This window comes from Lactuca virosa, chromosome 8 (genome assembly GCF_052849685.1).
Source record: "Lactuca virosa cultivar CGN04683 chromosome 8, Lactuca_virosa_CGN04683_v6, whole genome shotgun sequence".
In the NCBI taxonomy this organism is placed as follows: Eukaryota; Viridiplantae; Streptophyta; class Magnoliopsida; order Asterales; family Asteraceae; genus Lactuca; species Lactuca virosa.
Genome location: NC_136433.1, coordinates 256,076,402 through 256,088,084, shown reverse-complemented (window position 1 = coordinate 256,088,084; position 11,683 = coordinate 256,076,402). Strand labels below are relative to the sequence as shown.

General features: G+C 36.3%; 1 non-coding gene across 1 annotated transcript; it reads right to left on the bottom strand.

Moving 5' to 3' along the window:
* Positions 1–1,507: 1,507 nt before the first annotated feature.
* Positions 1,508–1,613, bottom strand: LOC145135342 (small nucleolar RNA R71). Its single transcript, XR_013719805.1, has one exon. It is a non-coding gene; the product is annotated as a small nucleolar RNA R71 (small nucleolar RNA).
* Positions 1,614–11,683: the final 10,070 nt, after the last annotated feature.

The following is an 11,683-nucleotide window of genomic DNA, read 5'->3' as shown; positions in this document are numbered from 1 at the left end:
ATGATCATTAGATTGCTAGAGCTAGAAGTTGATCATACCCTACTGTAAGTGGTAGATTTGGTTGCTTAAAAGTGTTAAAAAGCATTATTTGATCATAATAATTGATTGATTGTATATCTTGATCATGGATAGATAATTCTTAGATTTATTCATTTATAGCCCAAATAGATCTTAAAATCAATTTAGTGTTCTTAATTTGCATGACCATTGTGGTTAAAGTTCATAAATTGATATATGTTAGTTAGTCCGATCATGATAATTAGTGACTTTTTGTTTGGTATCGAATAGATATTAATCCATTGTTTGAAATTAACCATAGAAAAAGGGGGATTCGAAGCTAAACGGAAATATCTTTTAATTCTTGATCAAATCTTGTTTTCTAGTTGTTAGCTTTAGTTTGAAGAATTTTTAGTAGATTGTTTAATTAAGTTTTTCTGAACTTGAAAAATCAGATAACCCCCCCCCCTTAAGTTTGTTTCTTTTAGTTTAATTAGTAGCATTCTTTTCTTAATTAGAATTTTGTTATTGGTGTTCGACTCTTATTTACTCTACTTTACTACTACACGACTAGGTACACCGCCTATTGTGTTTTAGCTAAGTGAATAATCACGACATAATTTTTTAAGCTTTTTAAGTGGTTATATAAAATACATCAGTTTTTTGGGTCGTTGTCGGGGAACAATTTATTTTAGTTGAACTGTAATGGCTATTAGTTAATCGATCCTTTTTGTGGGGTTAAATCCGCAAAAAGCTATTTTTTATAGTTCTTATTTTCTGAAATTCCAGTTTACACGACGTGGCCATTATACTGCCACGACTTGGAAACCGAGGTTTCAGATTTTTGTTTATTACGTTCTTATTCGTTTTATGCATGTTTCATTGTTTTGTTTCAGTAGTACATGACCAGGGAATCATCCTTTAAAATTATGCTACCCTTCGACGATCCAGAATCCGAGTTCCACAAGAAAAAGGACAAAAAGAAAGGAGAATCAAGTAGTAGTTTCAAATTCGACGAGGTATCAACTTTCGAAAATAAAACTCTAGACAAGAAAGGAACACGTTACAAGCCAGAAACCGAGAGCAACTCAGACAATGACGAGAACAAGTGAACCCAACAACATGATCGGGAACATAATGACCATGATGATGGAGGAGTACAATCCGCGTATGCGTGATGACAATGGTCCGCGTCTCGTGCCACTCGAAATTCTAGTCGCGGTGAATTTTAAGCTTTAGGGGCATATCCTTAGCATGCTCAAAGACATACCATTCTTTGGAAAGAACCATGAGGACGCATACAAGCACATTGACGAGGTGTTGGAGATAGCCAACTATTTCAATTTTACTAATGTTACCTAGGACGCGATCATGTTAAGAATGCTTCCCGTCACACTAAAGGATGCGGCAAAGAATTGGCTGAAATCACATCCACCAGGAGCCATCACGACATGGACGAACTTGAATAAAGGAATTCACTCAACAATTTAGTCCACCCTCGAAGGTCTCTAAATTAAAAAAGAACATCACAAATTTCCAACAAAATGATGGGGAGTCGTTATACGAACCATGTGAGCATTCAAGGGAATGTTACGAAATTGCCCTCAACATGACTTGAACGTGCAACAAAAAATCACAACCTTTTATGATGGTATAAATGTGAGCACAAGGCAACTTCTGGATTCCTAAGGGCCCATGACAAAGAAAGATTCAGCTACCAACAAGGCTCTTATTGAAGAACGTTCCAAGCATGTAAGAGAATACCAGAATCCATGGGAGGATGTTACAAGAGGAAAGGTAAGTGTAGATGGTGGTCAAGACAACCTTGCTTCAGTTCTTGCAAAGCTTGACACCATGCATAGAAGAATCATGAACATGGGTCAATCAGTTCATGTGATTCAAGTGGGATGCGACAATTGTAGTGGGCCACATCTTACAAAAGATTTTGTGACAACCCAGACAATACGTCACCAACCACCGTAAATATTTAACTATAGGACGTAAAATTGTAATAAGGACAACATTGTAAACACTCAATATATTCTAATATATTCAATATTTTCGTCCTTAATTACATCAAACTTTTGGCCCAATAATAAGTGCGCAAAAAGTCGCGTCACATTGATAGCAGGTTAAAATTTTTAGACTCCTTAAGCCACCGCGATTCCAGAAATATACATTTCGTAAGAATTCAACATAGTATGGGTGGGATATGACATTTATGGTAAATGAATCTCTACCATAATTAAAAAGTTACAACGATGAACACCACAACAAGATTCGTTGACTTTTCGAAAAAAATCACAACTAGACAATCGTAGTACTACTTAAAGTAGGAATTATGAGGCAAGGAACGCCTAAAACGGACGTCATATGAGAGAGTTATGATTTTTGTAAAATTATAACGGTAATAAAAACATGCCGAAAAAAGAAACTCAAAACTAGAGAAAATGACCAAAAGGAAAGTTGTAGAGAATGACGATACCTACACGGACATATAAGAGTCGTTGAGAACGGAGTTCGTATGCGAGATTTACAGAAATTCAAAGTTGAATTTTCACCGTCACGCACGCTCGCGCAGTGCGTCGTGCGCACTTGACACCCGATAGGTCTGGATACGTGATGATGTGGCACGCTGAGGAGACAACACATGTCGTCATCGTACTGTTCACGTGCATTTGCATGGCGCACAGTCTAAAAATTGCTATAAATAGAAAGTGTTGGTATCTCATTTTCCTCACCCCTCTCTTCGATTCTCTCTCTATCTCGTTTCGCGTGCCATTGCACCGATGGACTCTCGAAGTGCCAACTTGTGGTTTCTACCCTAAACCAATGTTTTCATACTCACAGGTGAGTTTCACGGCCCCATTTTCCAAATCTTTCGGGGGGGGGGGGGAGTACATTTCAAAAATGCAACTTTACATAGTTATTAGTAATTGTAGTTAGATAATTATGCTAGTACATTAGGATGATATTATGCCCGGTAGATACTCTGCCCAAACTCTTTAGCTAATATTATGCCTATTTGTTATACTAAACCACTATGATAGATAAGATCATACTTAGTTGTTACGCTGGCCAGTTGCCAGGAAACGTTGAAGCACGTTATTATAGTCATCCTTTGGATAAGCTTAGTACCTAGTGTTACTCGGCCCAAATTCTTGGCTACACACACACACACACACACACACATATATATATATATATATATATATATATATATATATATATATATATCAGATAAATAATATATATAATTAGTAAACCCGTATAAATATAACATGACTAACAACATGATCGACCAGGGAAGGCGCCCACGACAAGAGTTACACGAGACATGATTCATCAACATGCTGATAGATTTTCAACTAGCTCCAGACCTATAAGCGTTAATTCTTAAATGAGCGAGAGAGATATGTATTGATATATACAGGATTGACACTCCCACCGGTGATTGCTATCCATAACCGGATGGCAAATCGAAGCATGCATAACTTTCTGAACACACAGCGACATACGATGAAGCGTCATGAATTTTCGGGATCAACAGTCATAGCTCGATTATAGAAACTCAGTATAACTTTGTCAAACTAAAACTAGCTATCGTAAACTACTACTAGGAACTAATTTAATTAAGTAGTGATAGTATATACAAACTCGAGGAAGCAATTTTACATCAACCGACATCTAACTATCTTAGACTACGACTAGGAACCTACCTATGGAAGTAGTGATAGTACTCATAAACTCAAGGAAGTGAGCTTAGGATAAACAAAATAACTAAAATACCCACACACGTTTTATAACAATAAAACCTGTGGACTCAGCAACACTATTTTGACCTCTCAAACCACATGTATTCTCAGGAGAATGAACCCACAGAATGAGGAGATAACCCCGATGATGCAGCCCAGAACTTATGTGCATTGCCTTTATACTTTGCTTTCGTAACCTACATGTATCTCGAAGAATTATGTAATATATTTTATTTAATGAATAAATAGCTAAGTTGTTTAGTATATATTGTATATTATTCAACACATATCTTGGCCTGAATCCCAACATCCTAACGTCGCACAGCCTGGAGCTTCCGCCGCCAGCCATGGGTGTGACTAATTGGTATATGAGGTACACATTATACCGAACTAGTAATTCCTTAGGAAATAGAACTATAATCTACGACTACACTCTGATTAGGTTTAACCCTTTAATCCTAATAATAAGTATTAGTATTAATTACCTTACTTCTTAACTACTTACGGGAGAGGTCACTAGTTTGAATTATCGATTGGGTTGCTAGATTTCGGAACGACTATATGCTAAAATGGTCCTACCCTCCGCTACTTCTCATCTGGCCGATCCTTTCTTGATAGTCTTGGAGTACAAAACCCTAAAATACACCTGAGCCAACAAAGATTAAGAGCGATATAGATACGCACATATAAGTATACCTACTACCCAACAATACGAATCCACGAAGTCGCAACTCGGGATTTTAGGGCAAAAAACATATTTAGAGTTGGTATATTACAACGATCGTACCACGACTAGACCTAGAATGTGCAACTGAGTTTTATTATGGTTTGAATGATGCATGACCAAAATCGGATTCGGTGGTTAGCAATCTAAATGTTTGAGGACTTCTGGATTGGATGCATAGGAAACGATTCCATACTCAGAGGCTTCTCTTAGAGGCTTCTACGTCTGGGGATTGCTAACTCAACGACATCTACACTCGAGGATTTTTCTGCCCTAGGAACCTCTAACTTACGACATAGTCGGGGGACAAAGGAGTTACGGGTACTATCTATTAAATACTTATAATTTTGTATTATATAGTATTTAATTGATCTTTACATCTCTCATAAACATCTTCCTGTTTCATGTCTTATGCAGGTTTTTCGAGAGCATGGAAGGCGATGGATCATGGAGGGCAGCTTCCTCATTAGAGGAGGAGTGTACGGTACTTGATGACTCAGTCGATACCCCGAAGGACGGTGATGATACGGAGCCTGATTATACTCCAGCTAAGCACCCTTCAGAGCCTGCCCTTTCACCAGACTACATACCGGCTGGGCTAGAGCTTCTCAGCTCTGAGTACGATCCCAACGAGGACGAGGAGGACACCACCACCTCATCAGAGACCTCACCACCCTCCCCACTCCTACACATCAGTTTTACAAGATACCTACAGGTACTCGGGTGAAGCAAACCCCAAGGAAGGTTGGTGCTACACCCTCATAGAAGAGGGCGGTGTCCCCACCATCATCACCACCACCAACAAAGAAATCTCGTAGAGATGCCATTTGGATGCCCCATATGTTGGATTAGGTGTCTAAGCCCATAACTATTATTGGTATGTACTCGACCCGAGAGTAGCATGGTCCATTTCGGTTGCATGGCATCGGAACAATTTGGATAGACTTTTGTGAGAAGAGGATATTTATGATTTATTAATATATTATAAGTTATAATATATTAATATGAAATCATATTATTTAATTAGTATTCATCAAGAATTTGTTTGGAATTAATTTTGTGATCAAAAGAGACTAATTAAATAAATGGGGATTGATTTGGTGAATCATTCATTCTTATAAAGTGGGCTTATGATCCATAGTTCTTCATGTTGGGCTAACCCCATGTGGTGACCCATGGATACTCAATGGAGGTTAAAACCCATGGATCATGAGGAATGTGGAAAGTCATAAGTTACATGGTCTAACCCTAATGTGCACACTATATAAGAAGCATCATAGCTCATGGAATGACAACCTTTTTAAGGGACAAGAAGTGAGGGCTAGCCGATTTGTGACGCAAGTGTACTTCTCTCAAGTTATTCCATTTGTTGGTGGTTAGATATGCACAAACCCAAGATCCGATTCGGTCAATAATTTGGTCCGGTCAAATCTGATCCGGCCAAATCTGATCCAGATCCGGTCAAATTCCGATCCGAATCTGGTCAACAATCCAAATCCGATTTGCAACCGGTTTGATCCGGATTTTTTTAGGTTTTACCAGATTTTTCGACGGTTTAAGAACCGGTTTTCGTAGAATCCGGTTTGTAATCCGGGCGTAAATCCGATTTTGAGTCCTAAATGTCAAACTGGTTTGAATCCGGTCACCGGTTTAATCCGGTCATCGGTTTCATTTCGAGGATCCGGTTTTTGTGTGTACCTCTATTGGTGGTGTTGTGTGATTCCATTTGAGGTGCAACACTTGGGGCACTAAGTTCTTAAAGGTCCAAGGTTTCCAAGCTACAAGAAAAGGTATGTCATATAACTTGTTTTATTACCCAAGTATCAATGTTTTGTATGCTAGTTAGGGTATTTCCTTGGAAAGTTCAAGTTTGCATGTATAATAGAGAAAACATAGATCCAAGGTATTTAGGGTTGCATGTACACCTTAGGAGTGTTAGAATGCTTAAAACCCAACAGTGGTATCAGAGACTAGGCTTGTTTTCAATTATACTTGATGCTCTTGCTTGGAATGCCTTAAAAATCGATTTTCTGCTGTTCTAAACAGTGGACTCGCCGAGTCCACTGGGGGACTCGCCGAGTCCAAGTACAAATTCATCTAACTCGCCGAGTTGGTTCATACACTCGACGAGTTGGTGCCCCAGAATGCAGTTTTTCGAGTTTTTTGGCTGGAATTGGACTAGGATCATTACCCTAAACTATTTTTGATCTTATAAACCAGTTTTTGAAGTGGTAATGATCATGCTTATCCAATTTAAAAGATAATTATCAAATATTCATGTTTTGTATTAGTTTATATGGTTAAGCTAATTACATGAAATTTGTTTGATATGAATTGTCTTGTTCTTATGAGTTTAATTTAGATCATAGACAAATTGTTTGATTTTCTTGTTAGAATTTTGATCTAAATGATTTTGACGAATTCCATAACTTGTCCTCAAGTTATGGAAAATGAAAAGTTTTTCTTTTAAAGAGTTCATTAAACTCATAGGTTATGGTCTTGAAGAGTCTTTTTCCATGAATGTTTTTATGAACTCCATAACTTGTCCTCAAGTTATGGATTTTCAATAGTCTTTTCATTAAAACCTATATTAAACTCATAAGTTATGGATTCCAAAAGGTTTTGAAAGTTACAAAACTTGCACTCATGTTTTGGAATTTGAAAATGTAAAAATCTAACTTTTGAAACATTTAATTCCAAACCCTAGAATTTTAAAAGTTTAAAATTCAATCCTTATACTATTATAATATTATAGTTTTAATATTTATATATATATATATATATATATATATATATATATATATATATATATATATATATATATATATATATATATGTATAAGAACAAAGTCAGTCTTACCGTTAGTAGGCCTCATTCACGAAGCCGGTCTATAACGGGGTTATAAGGTTACTGCCTATATATGACAGTTTAATGGGTGTCCACTCTCACCCACCGCTTCCTTGACTGGTGGAGGGTCGTTAGCCGAACGGGTAGGATAGGACTCTAATTCTACCTTCATTAAAAGTATAATGATAAATATAAAGTAACTAAACACTTATAAATTCCCAATCTTAGTTACTTAGGAAAATGTGAATATAGTGCTAACCCATGAAATTGCACTTTGCACCTTTTAAGCCGTTAGTGGAGCGTGTGTGGTTAACCGGCACACTAATATGGACTGACAGTGCGTGGCAAAGGATAGCTTGATGTTAATCATAGATCAATGGAGCGTGTGTGGTTAACCGGCACATTGATTAGGTGGTTGTAACATTGGGTGTACCAAGCTAATTTGCATGGTTGTTCACACCTAGTTTGTGATCCTCGGCATCCCAGTCACAAACTTGAAGGGCACAATCGAGATTTAAACATGCCATTGATTTGTTCAATGAATCTCAAAGGATCTAGAAGTGTCATTTCACTTTAAACCTAAAACTCTTTTTCGTTTTTCGTGGTGGAAATTGGTAAATCGTCATTTACCTACCTTCAAATATTTTGCGGTTTGGATTACGGCATCCCTCTTCCAAGTTGTAAAATATTGTTTTGGGTCCTAGCCTTAATATTTCATTTGGGTGTTATATTAAGGACTTAAATCAACTAACTTGAATTTCTCCCATTGTAGATGTCTAGTTCAGACAACTATGGACTTCCCAAATGCTTTGGAACAAGCTTTCCTCTTGAAGATGATGTCCCGCAGTTGGATCGTGGAAGTCATATTTCACTTCCTCCACCTCCTCCAATAATTCTCCCTAACCCACAAGTTCAAAGACTTGAAAAATTCAAGGTCACTCAAGCCCTACTTGCAATGAAACATCAAGATGGAAGGCCTATGTGTACTCACGTCTTGGAGATGAAGTCAAATATTAACAGACTGAGAGTATTGGGTGTCGTTGTCTCGAGGAAGTTGGCGGTTGACTGGGTTCTTCAATCACTTCCTGAGTCATATAGTGAGTTCATTAAGGTCTACTATGTGACAGACCACGACATGACCCTTGTTGATCTTACCTATTTGCTTGTTGCTGATGAATCTGCAATGATGTGGCGCACTGGAAAAGCAAATTTGATTGGAAGATCTACTCCCCAAACTTCCATGGACATTGACAATGGAAACATTGGAAGTCCAGAAAATATTTCTCTTTCTAAGGGAAAGAGAAAGGCTAAGTATGAGATTGTCCCGTGTACCATTCCCAAAGAGTCTATATGTTTCTATTGCCAAGAGAAGGGGCATTGGTTGCGAAGCTGCCCTGACTACCTGAAAGATTTGAGAAAAGGTAGAATCGAAAAATTTTGACTCTGCTTCAGGTAAGTCTACTGTCTAAATCTATTAAGTTCCTACTTGTTGATTCTTAATACATGATGTGACAAGGTTGCATTTTGATGTTTTATAGGATCATGCAAAGGTAAGGAAGCTTAAAGGAAGATTATGTTGAATCTGATTGCGAAGATGGATTTTAATCGCTTGGTTCGAAGATCGGATTTTTGAGTTGGTGCTTAGGAGTTATGATAGATTACTAGGAAATATGTAATAACATAGTTTTCATTTGTAATAATTGCATTGTAAGGAAAAGTTTTTTCAGCATTTTATAAATAAATAAATTTTTGTTTTTATTTTTTTATATCTCCTTCCAATGGCATTTATGAAAAATTGATGTTTGTATGTTTCCATGTTAGCAATATGAATTAGATTCTTTCGTTTGTGGTAGTGTCGAGAATTTGCTAAATAAGGAATGATTCTCATCACCCAAGCTTCAGTTGGATAGAAACTTCGAATCATGCAAGTTGTATTGTATGATGAATGAGAATTTTTTCTTTGGAAAATTAAGACTAATTCCTTGTTCACATGTATATGTGAATCGAGTGAAGGACTAGGGGATCGGGTACACTGGGTGTACGCTGGTCAAGGTCCACCACAAAGATCGATAAGACTATTCGTCATGAGTTACTAAAGTTTAGTAAACATGGTTATGCTTACATGTTTAAGTATAATTCTGAAACATTGGAAAAGGTTCAATGTATGGCAAAACCAATGAGAAGAATCAAATTAGGCAGAAAGATAAAGTTTCTCCAATCTGAAAAGATGGAAGAGTACTTTAGTATCGTGTTTTATGATCATCTTAAAGTTTATGGAAAAACCATATCACAATTGATCCTCTAAAGACATCTTAGTGCATTTGTATGGCTAAGAAGAGGAATCGTGAATTATTGAAATAGTTTAAATAAAGAAGATGAGTCATACTTTGTTCCCAAAACAAGTTTTAGAGTAATACTCCAAGATTGTAACCTTGAGTGACATGATCTTAAGAAAGGTTTAAAACACTTATCTAATGTAGAGTAAAAGTTTTCTACTCTTGAACATTTGAAATTGGTAAGTTGTGATGTTTTGGATAAAACAAAGACCAACTAAGGCCAGTTGTGTGAAGTGTTTGTATTGATAAGAATCCGCACTAACTCTTGAATATTTGATTTGTCAAGGAATGATTCCTTGACAAAGTGAATCATATATGTCAAGAGGTCAGTGGGAGTCTTAAAGATCTTGACAAGTTTCAAGAACTAATCAAGAATAAACCTATTGTTAAACACTAGCACACGACTTGAGGTTTGTGACCTATCGTGTTCAAATATTCTTGTTTCTGTGAGCATTCCAGTTAAAGTTGACTATGCATGTGAGTTTTGAGAGTTCTCAATTGGTTGCATAACAACCTGGAAGCAATGGTAGCCCTTGTGCTGCCAGGTGGCAATAAATTAAGATTGAACAAGTTCAGTCCATATGAGTTTGGATTTGTCACTAACCATGTATTGTGATTATGGTCATGACAAATTCACATGGATAGGAACACATACACCATAAAATCTAAGTGTCATAAGGTTTCTCTCCGATTCATGAAAATGATTGTGAGGAACACTTTCACTATGTAGATTTTAAGGAGTTAGAAATTGTGATACTTGCATTCTCAAATTCAATTATGATTACGTCATCCCTCTTCATAATTCGAATTGTGAGAAATGGCAAAGGTCTAAACATTTCAAACTTATGGCTGTAAGTTCTAAAATTGTTAAGACACACATGTAAGCTATCTAAGGAAAGGTGTATGATTTTGAGAAGCCTAGATAAAGTTTTATCGAAGCATCTCGTATCAGAAATCTGAACTTTGGAAATGAATATCAATAAGTATTGATTTCTAGAAGTCCAACTGATTTATGAATACACGTCAAAGCTAGTGGGAGCATAAGTGTTATGATAATAATAATTTTTATGCTAGTGGGAGCATACTTATTATGGTGAGTGTTGCAAGTTAGCAATGTTAATTATAGAAAACAAAGATTTCAATTCGCAAAGTTGCAGGGTTTGAAAAGTTTTTTTGCTATAATTAAGGGAGAGGAATTTATACTTCATTTCAATTCTAAAATCTTAGATTGAGATTTTAATCAAATTTAGTCAAATATATATGAATGTTATGTTGGATTGGTTCAACATAAGGAAGTTCTAAATTTGGAAATGTTAATTGCGTTCTCAAATTTGATTACGATTACGACATCCCTCTTCATAATCAAAATTATGAGAACATGGCAAATAGAAATAATATAGCAAAATACTGATTAAGTATCATGTCTTTATGTTAGACATTATGAATCGTATCCCATATGTTTCGGGTATAGGATCGATTGCATAATATTCTCGTGTTCTAATTTTCCAAATGCCTAGGGCATTAAGAGGGAAAACAGAATAGAACTGGACATGACTAAAGTGGTTAAACAACTGTTAAGGACAATCTAAGGTTCGCCAAATATTGGTCGCTTAAGGACAGTTGGAAGTATAGTAATGGAAGGATCATATTGACATTATTATGAATAGACAGGGGTCTATTAATAATGAGTTGTCGTATGGCAAATATGGAATGTTTCCATATTGGGAGAAAGTTAGAAACTTTTATGCAAGAAGGATGTTCAAAGGAATGTACTTTGAATCTGAGACTTCATTTCCATGGAATTGTCTTGTAACAATCTCCAAAGGAATATTTTGTAATATCATTGGTCAAGTCTCTGTGACTTTTGGCACGTAGACATTACAAAAGAATCATTACATGATAGTTTAGAATCTAACACTTTCTAGCAGTGACAAGAATTTGGAATTCTTACACTTACAATAAGTATTTGAAATTTTGAAATGATCATCATTGAAATGTTTTTCAATTGATCTATTTCACAAAG